The following is a 12,521-nucleotide window of genomic DNA, read 5'->3' on the forward strand; positions in this document are numbered from 1 at the left end:
ATTGCTGTATATTGGCACTGCTATATATTTGCTATATATTTTTAACCACAGTTAAATTAATTAACCTCTCTAGGTTTCATTTCTGCAAGCTGCAGCATTGGGATCGTAACAGTACCAACATTATAAGATTGCTGTTAGGATTATGTGGGTGAGTAGTGGAAAACTGTTGTAACTATACCAATGTTTTCTATTATATTGTAGCTGCAGAGAAGCAGATACTATTCTACATCATAAAACTGTCCTTGCAGATGGGGTTGAAAGAAATCTGCGTGGCAGAGATTATGGCTTTTCACTTAATAAGTTGTTGCCCTGATAATAACATTTGTTTAGACACTGAGCCCACCCTTCTGAAAAGTTTAATGGCTGGTGAATATTCCTCCTGAAGCGGGAGGAGGCTCAACTGGAATTGATACTTCCCTCTTCCCAAACGGGTATAATAAAGATTAAAGAAGCCCGTGATGCTACTATATCTGTGTAAAGCATTGGCTCACTGCTTGACCCTTGGGAGGATTTGGAGAACAGGAGTTTAATTTCTTGGGTTCTTCCTCAAGGTTATTTACTGTTCTCAACAGTTATTTACTGTTATTTATCTTATTTACTATTCCCAAGCAACTTCAAAGTCATCTGTGGAAGAAAAAGAACTGAAAAAAGGGCTAATCATGGGCTTTGTGGCCACAAACTGTCTCTGTGGAATGCTGTTCTTTTTGTTCTTTTTACAACCTTTCATATGTATTGGGTTGGCCAAAAAGTACCTTTGGTTTCTAAGTAAAAATAAAAGACACATTTTTCATTTTCACCAAGAACTTTATTGAACAACGTATTCACCCTTTTGTTCCACTACCTTCTGCCATTTTTCAGGCAACTTCGTAATTCCATCTTCCCAAAATGTTTTACCTTTTTGAGCAAAAAACTGTCCCAGTGCCTTTTACAGTCTTCCAGGGAATTGGAATTTTTTCTATTAAGAGAATTTTGTAAAGACCGAAATAAATGGAAATCTGAAGGTGCAATGTTGGTGAATATGGCAGATGAATCAGAACTTCCCAGCCAAGCTGTGACAGTTTTTGCCTGGTTATCAAAGAAACATGTGGTCTTGCATTATCCTGATGGAAGATTTTGCATTTTCTGTTGACTAATTCTGGACACTTTTTGTCGAGTGCTGCTTTCAGATGGTCTAATTGGGAGCAGTACTTGTTGGAACTAGTTGTTTGGTTTTCCATAAGGAGCTTATAATTGAGGGCTCCCTTCCAATCCCACCATATACACAACATCACCTTCTTTGGAATGAAGACCGGCCTTTGGTGTGGTTGGTGGTGGATCATTTCACTTGCCCCACGATCTCTTCTGTTCCACGTTATTGTACAGTATCCACTTTTCATCACCCGTCACAATTTTTTTAAAAAACGGAACATTTTCATTACGTTTAAGTAGAGAATCACATGCAGAAATATGGTCAAGAAGGTTTTTTTTCACTTAACTTACATGGAAGCCAAACATCAAAGCGATTAACATAACCAAGCTGGCGCAAATGATTTTCAACGCTTGATTTGGATATTTTCAGTATGTCGGCTATCTCCCGCGTGGTATAACGTTGATTGTTCTCAATTAATGTCTCGATTTGATCGCTATCAACTTCAACCGGTCTACCCAACCGGGGAACCTCGTCCAGCAAGAAATCTCCAGCGTGAAACTTCGCAAACCACTTTTGACACATTCGATCAGTCACAGCACCTTCTCCATACAGTGCAAAAATATTTTTTCGCGTTTCAGTTACGTTTTTACCTTTCTTGAAATAATAAAGCATAATATGCCAAAGATGTTGCTTTCTTTTCCTTCCATCTTCAATATTAAAATGGCTACACAAAAATTCATAAGTCTTTTTTAAAATGCACGCTGATATGACAGCTGTCACATACAATCTAACAGAATTGTTTCAAATGAAGTTAAAGACAACTAAGGGCTACTAGAGCCATCTTATGGAAAAAAAACCGAATGAACCTTTTGGCCAACCCAATAAAAACCATTCTTAGCTGGGGAGGAAGAGTGGATTTACAAAAATAAGCCATGGGCAGTAGTTTGCCCACCTGCATCCTTGACCCTCTTAGCTTTTAACATTCAGCTGCTCCAGGATACCTTTTAACAGGTTTGGTTGCGGCCTTATTAATTCCTAAAACCCACTTTGCCAGTCTAAAAAAAGCAGGGCTTTGGCCAAGAGCCCAGGCTATAGAATCAGGCCACCAAGCTTCAATCTTGATTCTGCCACTTACTGGCAAAGTAAATTTTACAAGTTAATTAATCTCTTGATGCCTCTGTTTCTTCATCTGTAAAATGGAAATAAAAATAGGGTTATTATGAAGAACAGATGGGTTAATGCATCAAAGCATTAGAAAGCCAGTGAGGTTCATAATAAACACCTAATAAATGTTAGCTATTATTTGTGTCATCCTCATTATCACCATGAAATATACAGAAGTCACACATTAGCCCTGGTTTGTTTCTAAGTATATTTACTTTAGGTAGTAATTATCAATAGGTGTATATTACCTTTGGAATGTTCTGAAAAAGCTGGTGGCTTCAGCATCCCACCAAAACTTATTGAGATAAAGGACAGGGAATAGTTATACTGTTTATTCTCCCACATCCATTTTCAGAAAATTTCAATACAATCTCACATAGCTGAAGGTTCTTATTTTCTGCTGCCTGTTGGAAAACTACGCCAACCCCAAACAGATACTGAATAACTCTTTTCTGCTAATCTCTATACTTGGCAATAAGCACAATGAGAACTTGACCTAGTCCCTGCTACATAGAAACCTGCAACTGAGTGGGAGAAACAGATCAGAAACTCCAGTGAACTCAAAGACAGGTCAACAGAAATTGCTAAAACTGAAGCTTATGAAAGTAATGTGCACTCTGTTGTATTGATAGCATGTTCTAGAAATGTCAGTAAGGTCAAGTTGGTTAATGGTATTGTTCAGGTAGGAATAATCAGTTTTGTATTCTTAATGAGTTTCAGTCTGCTTGTATTGATTACTAAGAGTGTTGAAATCTCCATATTTAATTGTGGATTTCTCTATCTTTTCTTTCAGTTCTGTCAGATTTTCTTCATGTAGTTTGAAGGTCTGTTGTTTTCTGGATACACATTTAGGATTGTTATGTCTACGTGGTGAATTGACGCTTGGTGTAATGTCCCTACTTCTCCCTGGTAATAGTCCTGTCCTGAAGTCTATTTTGTCTGATATTAATATAGTCACTCCAGCCTTCTTTTGATTGATGTTTGCATGGTACATTTTTAAAAATCCTTTTAACATATCTATATCCTTATAGCTAAAGTGGGGCTCCTTTAGACAGCATGTACTCAGTTTTTGTTCTTTATCCACTCTTAACAGTCTTTTAAAATTAACGTATTTAGGTCATTAGCATTTCATGTAATTTTTAATATGGTCAGATTTAAGTCTACCATTTTATTATTTTTCTTGTTTTTCCTTCTTGATTTTCTTCCTCTATGATCCTTTTTCTGCCCTCTTTCGGGTTGAATTTTTTTTAGAACTAAATTCATCTCTTTTTATCTATTAGTTTTTGGCTACTATCACCTGTTTGGTTTTTTTTTTTTTCCTCCTCCAGGGTTGCAATATACCTATCTTTCACAGTGTACTTAGTGTTATTATTTTACCAATTCCCCCGTTCTTGTATTAGTTGTTGTATGTATTCTCTATATACAGTGCTCTAGCCAAGAAAGCTATAATTTTTATTTTAAACAGCTGCATTTTTAAGAGGAGAAAAACAATATTTTATATTTACAAAAAAACTTACTATTTTTGTTGCTCTTTTTTAACTTCTGAAATTCCTAGTTTCCATTTGGTATCATTTCTGTTCAACCTAAAGAACTTCCTTTAACACTCCTTTTTAGCATAGGTGTGACATTTCCCCCCCTTCTTCCTGAAGGAAATTTTCACTGGATATATAATTCTGAGTTGATGATTTGTTTAAGCACCTCCAGGATGCTGTTCCAATGTTTTCTGGCCTACATGATTTCCAATGAGAAATCTGCAGATGTATGAATCATTGTTCTACCACATATAATGTGGCATTTTCTCTAAGTGTACTCAAGAATTTTTATCTTTAATTTTCAGAAGTTTGTTTATGATGTATCCAGAAGTGATATTTTCTCTAACTATTATAGCATTAAACAAGAAATGAATAACAAAAAGATATCTGGACAATCTCCAAACATTTAGAAATTAAACAGCATACTTCTGGCAACCAATGGACAAAGTCACAAAAGAAAGTAGAGCAGGGACTTCCCTGGTGGTGCAGTGGTTAAGACTCTGCACTCCCAATGCAGGGGGCCCGGGTTTGATCCCTGGTCAGGGAACTAGATCCCACATGCATGCCACAACTAAGAGTTCACAGGCCACAACTAAGGAGCCCACACGCCGCAATTAAGGAGCTGGTGAGCCACAACTCAGGAGCCCGCCAGCCACAACTAAGGAGCCCTCGAGCCACAACTAAAGGAGCTTGCCTGCCGCAGCTAAGGAGCTTGCCTGCCACTACTAAGACCCAGCGCAACCAAAGAAAGAAAGAAAGAAAGAGCATATTTTTAACGGAATGAAAATGAAGACACAACATATCAAAATGTATGAGATGCTGCCAAAGCAGATATTATTAAAAAAAATGTATTCAATGATGTATATATTAGAAAAGAAGAGTCTTAAATCCATTATCTAAGCTAAGAACTAGGGGAAAAAGGGCAAATAAGTTAAACCTAACACAAACAGAAAAAAAGGAAATAATAAACATAAGACAGAAGTCAATAAATCCAAAATAAACATAAAACATAAATCGCTGTAACTGAAAACATGAAAATACTAGACAAAATCAGGGTTGGCAAAATATGGCCAATTATGGCCAACCTATTCTGTGGCTGATCAAAGTGGTGATTATACGAATCTACACCTGTGGTAAAATTAATAAAATTGTACCCTAAACAGGAAAAAAATAGTTAATTTTACTGTATGATGATTGTCTTAAAAGACCTGCTTCTCATCTGTAAAATGAGGGTAATGATAGGTTTGTTATGAAAAATAAGTTAGTATCTGTAAGTCACTGGAAACACTGCCTGGTCATAAAACACAATCTATAAATGTTAGCTATTTTTTCTATCAATGTGTTTCTCAGGAAATTTGTTTTAGATCATGAAAATAATTGCTCATAAGCATTTCAATAATCTGAAATAGATGGTGGATTCTATAGCTCACCAATATTAAAGATTAAGGAACATCTCCATGGGTTATTTCTATTCTGTTTTGTTACCTAATTCCAATTTCAGGAATTTTGCACTGCAAACTCTTGATGCCGGCAGTCTGTTGAGTAGCTACTCTAACTCCAAACCCTTGCCAATCTTGTACTGTGTGCTGGGCACACAGAGAAAAATATGACATGGTCCCAGCAACAGAACTTTCAGTGTATGAAAAGAGAGAGATGAGAAACAAAGAGCCCCAAGACATAGGTAAGTCAAACTGTATACGGGAAAACAAAAAGCATTGGACTTTGGAACCATCCCTCTCCAAAGTGCAATGCTCTTGTGTCCCCTAGCTTTCTCAAATGAGTGCCATTCTCCAAGCTGCAAAAATAAAAACCTTGCAGTAGCTGCTAACTTCTCCCTTTCTTGGTCTTGGATATAAACAATGGATGATAATCAATTTTTGGCAGTTATAACAATAAATCAATCACTATCATACTGACTCAATGTTGGGGACTTGCTTTAAAATACTGAACCAAAAAAAAAATTGGAGCAGGGGTGTGTTGATACAAGACTGACAAATGTTAACAAGGGTTGAATTTGGGTGATGGTTCCACAGGGGTTCATTATTTTATTCTTATTACATTTGGCTCTGTTTGTAAATTTCCACAGTAAGAACTTAAGGGGAAAATAAAACCTATGATACCTATTTTGAAAAACTTAAGGAAAAGTCCAAAAATAAATCTACAGAACAGGAAAACATTAAAATATTAATATTGTTATCTCTACATCCTGTACTACACCCTTCATAAATTTTCTTAATTCTCTATAATATGCAATCATTATTTTTATAATCAGAATATGAACTATATTATTTCAAATAAAACTCAATTAAATTGCAGATAACTGAAAAAAATCTCATGAAAAACTCAAAGCTTTCATGGCTCTCTACAAAAATCCAAACATGCCTTCTCAACCTGACACTAAACACACTAAGAACTAAGGCAGCAGATCGAAACTACCTAAATTCAAATCCCAGCTAAGCCTCTTACTAGCTGTGTGACCTAGGATAAACAACTCAGGATCTGTGTCTGTTTCTTCATCTTTAACATGGGAATAACAGTATCCCCAGTTCCCATAGGGCTCTTGTGAGGATTAAGTATGTTCATTCATATAAAGCTCCTAGATTAATGTTTAGCACTAAATGTTTAAACATTATCATTATTACTCATGCCCACGTATTCCCCCATCCCTTCCTGCATTTATTCAACAAATATCAGGGCAGCTTTGTAGCAGAATTTGCCCATGAGTGATGGAAATGTCTTCTCCCCTGCGAAGAGATGACATAAGAGGAAGAAGGATGCTAAGTCCTACTCAGGTGAGTCTCTGCTGCCTGCGGCCAAAGGGTCACTCCCTCCTCACTGCAGCCTTTTGCAAGAAGTAAGGCTGGGAGAGGAAAGGAGGCTGAAAGAAATCAGAACTTCATCAGTACTCCCGCATAAATCACCGTGCACATCCCAGACAACAGCCAGAAGTGATCCTCTCCAAAAATTTTAATTAAAAAAATTAGGAGTCTGGGTTCAGCCCCGATTCCTTCAGGGATCAGAGAAGGGCCAGGGACACTGTAGCAGGAGCTCTGACCCAATCCCGGGTTCACAAAAGCTTTCAGGGAACTGAGCGCTTTTCGGGAAATTAAAAAATACTAGTAACAAGAGACCTTGTGATTTTAAACCACAAGCCAGCCTCTGTTCTAAGTCTTTTCCTGTACATTCTCATTTAACTCTCAAAATAGCCCTATTAGGTAGACACTAAGGCCAACTTTAAAGAAGAGGAGACAGAGACATGAAGATACTCGCCGAATATACTGTTAGGAAGCGGCAGCGCGGGCTGGTGGTCGCGAAAAGGGGCGGGGGAGGCTAGTACAGAACCCAGGAGACCCCCAACCCCAGAGACGTACGACCCTGGCCCGGGCCCCTAAACCAGAGATGCACCAACAGTCCCACGCTCCAGGAGGCTCATTCAAAGGGAGCACCAACCGCGCCCTTCGCCGCAGATGGATTCCTTCCCCAAGGTCGAGGGCCGGGTCGCTATTGGCCCACAACAAAGCGAAGAAAGGTCAGTGTAGACGCGGGGAGAGGGGCCCGGGGGAGGGAAGGCTCACCTTTCCGAGAGGAAAGAAGGCCGCGGCCTCGCGTACCTGGGCCGGAAGTGACTCTGCCCACAGAGACCTCCTGGACTACGCTTCCCAGAATTCCCAACGGGAGCAGGGACACAGCCTCGTTCTCCGGTAGCGGAAGTTATCCAACTACGGTGTTCCCGGGCTACACTTCCCAGAATTCCCAGGCACCTCGTCGCCTTCCCAGGGCGGAAGTGCTGGCTGCTACACTGAGCGTGTGGATTGTACTTCACAGCGTCCCAGAATGAATTTCGTAACCCCGCCTTCCTGGAGCCGAAATGCTTCCAAGCCTAGAGCGCTCTACTACACAATTCTGTATTTGCTTAAAGGCACCTTTTCGGAGCGTAACTCTCTCTGATTCTATGGATTTTCTGAGCTACCATTACCGAATCTCCTGGGGGGCAGCCCTTTCCGCAAGACTGCCTTTTCTCTTTTGGGTAGACAGTATTTGGATAGTCGGTATTCTCTTTAGGATAGTCAGTATGAATCAACTCTATACTGTTAGTCGAGCTTGGTCTTCCTCTCCCTTTTTTCTTAAAAAAAAATTTTTTTAAAACGTGACCAAAACAAAGCAAACTCAACCAGAGCAAACTCTATTTACCTATCCACCTACCTATTCATAGAAACTACCCATAAAGACAGACTAGAGAAGCTTGAAATGTGAAAAAAGAAGAGAGAAAGGGAAGGAGGGAGGACGGGAATAGATTATATAAAGAAAGCGATTTGTAGGCAAAAAATGCAATACTAAAAGGAAATTGTGCTGCCTGCACTGGGCACTGAATGTAAGAAATACAGGATCTCAACCTTACTTTGACTCGATTGCTTCTTTTATTCTGTATGGGTGTGAATGCATCTAGAACTCTTGACACCGCTACCTCCCATGAGCTGTTCATTCCAAGATCCACAAGAATGGACATGAATGCCAAGAATCCACAAGAAGCAGATGCAACCACTGACCAGGGCATAAAGCAGCAGCAGCAAATGTTTTCCACATTTCCTTGGCTTTAATTGCTAACTATGAAATGTGGGTCATAAGGCAAATGGAAGGACCTGTAGTGATACAGATAAAACATTCTAATATGGGAAGGGATAAATCCTTTATGAAATCTTGAATTTTTTTTCTTTTTTGAGCTTCTAGTATCACATCACCTATTTTCACTCTGCTCTTGATATCATAAATACTATAAGTTGTCAGAAAGCTAGCAGAAATAAAGAAAAAAAGAGAGGAGACAGTTTAATTGCCCACTCTTCTCTTGGGGAAGAAATACATATTATTTTCCTTGGACTTCCCTGGTGGCTCAGTGGTTAAGAATCTGCCTGCCAATGCAGGGGACACAGGTTCGAGCCCTGGTCTGGGAATATCCCACATGCTTGTGTGCCACAACTACTGAGCCTGCACTCTAGAGCCCACACGCCACAACTACTGAGCCCGCGCGCCTAGAGCCTGTGCTCCACAATAAGCAAAGCCACCACAATGAGAAGCCTGCACACTGCAATGAAGAGTAGCCCCCGCTCGCCGCAACTAGAGAAAGCTCGCACGCAGCAACGAAGACCCAACACAGCCAAAAATAAATTAATTTTTTAAAAAAGAAATGCATATTATTTTCCTTTATGCTGGTACATTAATTGTATTTGATGTTATATCACTTGACCCTCTTGTAATCTAGAACAGCTCCCCTTCCCCTTTTTTGTATGCCCTTCACCTACTGAACTAACTAGGTCAGTTGTCATGTAGGATTGCTTACATTCTGCATTTGTCCGATGGCTTTTTTGACCTGGCATTTATTGCCCTGAAACTTTGATATATTTTGTGAACTGGAGGTTAAAGTTTAGATTTTTGGCAAGAATAAGGAAAATATGGTGTTGAAAATAGCTGAACAAGGTCCCATACAGTGTCCAACTGAAACCAGTTCTAATGCTGGGCAAGTACTCTCACTAAGGAGTAAAAGAAAAATGACATAACAGCCACTATGTGAAAATGCTCAGTGGTTTAAAGAAGGGGATCATTTAAAGAAATTATACCATGTGACTCTTTAACAACCCCTCCCAAAAGGAAATGTTTTTTAAAATACTTATCTAATACGTAGCTTACGTATTAAGGAAGATCAATCTGATAAAAGGTAAGTTTGGGGGATAAAATGACAGGGAAATTTTAAAATACACTAGACAAAATAAAGAAAATGTTTTGTATACTTATGCTTCCAGTAATAATAAAATAGGTAATTTGGGACAAACATCTGGCACATGAAAGGTGGATACATTTTTTTTTAAGTATTGGAAGGCATCAAAACACAAGGTAATGGAGAGTTAGTGGACTAAAATTCAGAAAAAGTTGGGGAGTCATGTATTAGGGGCTGCTTTTCTCCTGGGGTGATGGTCTAGTCAAAGAGCCGAAAAGCCTAGAAGCTCTGTAGCACTCTTGACACCCATTTGGGGCTAGGGGAACAAAAGGTGCTGGCAATACCTATAAAATACAGATCTTTTCAAGCACACATAAAATATTTACAGAAAGGGGTCATAGGGTGCGCCAAAAAGAATAACAACAAATTTCAAAATATTGAAATAAAACGAAATGCTTTCTGAATACAATGAAATTCAGCCAAAAATCAATAACAAAAAGATAATTTAAAAATTTCCATGTATGCATTTAATAAATTATCTCAGCTCCAAACCCAACCTTCTTTACATTGCTTTATGGGGCTGGAATGAGAGGGAAATCTGCAGCTATTCTCTTTACTTTGCCATTTGGGTCTATGTTAGGCTCTGCCAATAGAGGGCGACAGTGATTCACATACTTGGTATCAGGATTTTAAAGTCATGTGTATCAGAATCACCTGAAGAGGGACTTCCCTGGTGGTCCAGTGGGTAAGACTCTGCACTCCCAATGCAGGGGACCCGGGTTCGATCCCTGGTCAGGGAACTAGATCCCGCATGCATGCCACAATTAAGAGTCCGCATGTCGCAAAACTAAAAAAAAAAAAATCCCGCACGGCCTAAATAAACATTAAAAAAAACAACAACAAAAACACCTAGGGACTTCCCTGGTGGCACAGTGGTTAAGAATCCCCTGCCAATGCAGGGGACACGGATTCGAGCCCTTGTCCAGGAAGATCTCACATGCTGCAGAGCAACTAAGCCCATGCGCCACAACTATTGAGCCTGCGCTCTAGAGCCGCGTGCCACAACTACTGAAGCCGGCGCGCCCAGAGCCCATGCTCCGCAACAAGAGAAGCCACCGCAATGAGAAGCCCGCGCGCTGCAACGAAGAGTAGCCCCCACTCGCCACAACTACAGAAAGCCCGCGCGCAGCAACGTGGTCAAAAATAAAATTAATTAATTAATTAATTAATTAATTTTTTAAAAAGAAGTTAAGTCTGGGAAAGGAAAGGAGGCTGGGGTAATCAGAAGTGTGTCTCCCTTCTGCACGAATCACAGAACACAAACTCACACACTATTCTGGAGACACAGACACACACACACCCCCTCCCACTTCTGAAAGAGAGACAGAGAGAGAAAATGAACCCAGAAGAAATTCAGGAATAGCCTGGATTCCTGCAGGGATCAGAGAAAAGGGCTGCTAGCACTGCAAGTGGGACTCATCTCTTCCTGGGCTCGTGTGAGTTGTCAGGTAACTGAACATTTCTCAGGAAATTAAATACATTAACCAAAAGATACAATTACCTTTGGCTTTAAACCTTTTATTTGTGACTATCTCACTTAACTCTCCAAACAACTCTATTAGGTAAGTACTATTATTTCCCTCTTCTTACAGAAAAGGAATGCAAGGCACAAACAGATTAAGTTAGCTGCTTAATCTCACACCCCTAGGAGGTGGCAGAGCTGCCGGGTCAGTTGGCAATTAGGAACAGACAGCACAGAATACAGGAGACTCAACCCTCGACCACCAGTCGTGGCCCTCAAGAAGGCTCACTCCAGTAGGGCCCAACCCCACCCTCTGCCTCTGGCTGCACATTCCCTCTCATAAGGCCAAGGACATGTCACAGTTGACCCCAGCCAAGCAAAGAAGCATTGCCGTCCCGTGCCTGACTCAGCTTCTCCAGAAGAAGGGCTGCCACGACCTCACTTCCCTGGAGGAAGTGACTCTACCTACAATTTCTTGGTTACGCTCCCAGAATTCCCGACAAGATACTAGCCACAGCCATGCCCCCCTGTAGCGGAAGTTCACCGCCTACAGAGCTGTTAGACTACACTTCCCAGAACCCCCACGTCATTGCCCTCCTAAGGCGGAAGGTTGGCTACTACCCTTAGAGCCTAGATTATATTTCACACGATTCCAGAGGAATCAGTGAAGAACTACTTGTTTAAACATGTTCACTTGTTTGATAATTAATCACATTTTTTCCATGTATTTACTTGCTATAGCGATTGCTTCTTTTAAAAACTTGACTATTCATATCGTTTGCTGTATTCATATCCATATTCCTATTGAGGTTTCATTATCTTAAGATTCCTGTTAAGGATTTTAAGCAATTTTCTAGCATATATGTCAATATATGTCCAATAGGTCAATATTTTCAGCCCAGTTTACTATGTCTTCTACCTTTATGTATGTTGCCTTTTTAACATAGGGAAATTAATTTTTTTCCAAACAGACTTAATCATTGTTATATTTGCTTTGCTTAGAACTCTGTGCATCCATAACAAGCAACCTTTTCTGTGCTCCATTACTATTCCACGCGTCTTAAAAGTATTAATTTCATTTAACTCTCACAATCCCACTAAGTACTATATAATTATACCCTGGCAACTGATTCACAGAGATTAACTCGCCCAAAGTTATAACACTAGGAAGTGGCTGTGCTGATTGCGAGTCAAGGAGACGCTGGGGGAGCACAGAACCCAACAGACCATCAAACCAGCGATGCATTACCCCAACCTGGGACGCGCTAACCGCTGCAAACGCTAAGAGGCTCTGCCGAGAGGGAGGCGCAAATGCCTCTACCCCTTGTCCTCCGCCGACCATCGCTTCTCTTCCTCAAGGCAGAGGGCCCGGCCACTGTTGGTCCCTCGTCTAGGCTGAGGAGGTGCGGAGTAGTTGCTGGGACTCAAGTCTCCACTCCACATGGTGAATGATGGCCGCAACCT

The 12,521-nt window shown here is 40.3% G+C and overlaps 1 protein-coding gene and 1 non-coding gene across 6 annotated transcripts in view; one reads left to right on the forward strand and one right to left on the reverse strand.

Annotated features, from left to right (window-relative positions):
- The window catches only part of ZNF112 (zinc finger protein 112), a 32,883-nt gene extending 20,362 nt beyond the window's left edge, over positions 1-12,521 (reverse strand). The window contains exon 1 of one of the 5 annotated variants that reach the window (XM_068528152.1): positions 12,328-12,521. The gene's annotated coding sequence lies outside the window, so the exon portion shown is untranslated. Of the gene's footprint in view, positions 1-7,400; positions 7,468-12,306 lie in introns of those variants that run through there. The other 4 variants (XM_068528151.1, XM_068528149.1, XM_068528150.1 and 1 more) reach the window with 4 other exon arrangements.
- On the forward strand, positions 10,263-10,335 carry TRNAG-CCC (transfer RNA glycine (anticodon CCC)). The gene has a single exon. It is a non-coding gene; the product is annotated as a tRNA-Gly (tRNA).

The sequence above is a fragment of the Eschrichtius robustus genome, chromosome 19, assembly GCF_028021215.1.
Source record: "Eschrichtius robustus isolate mEscRob2 chromosome 19, mEscRob2.pri, whole genome shotgun sequence".
NCBI classification, from domain to species: domain Eukaryota; kingdom Metazoa; phylum Chordata; class Mammalia; order Artiodactyla; family Eschrichtiidae; genus Eschrichtius; species Eschrichtius robustus.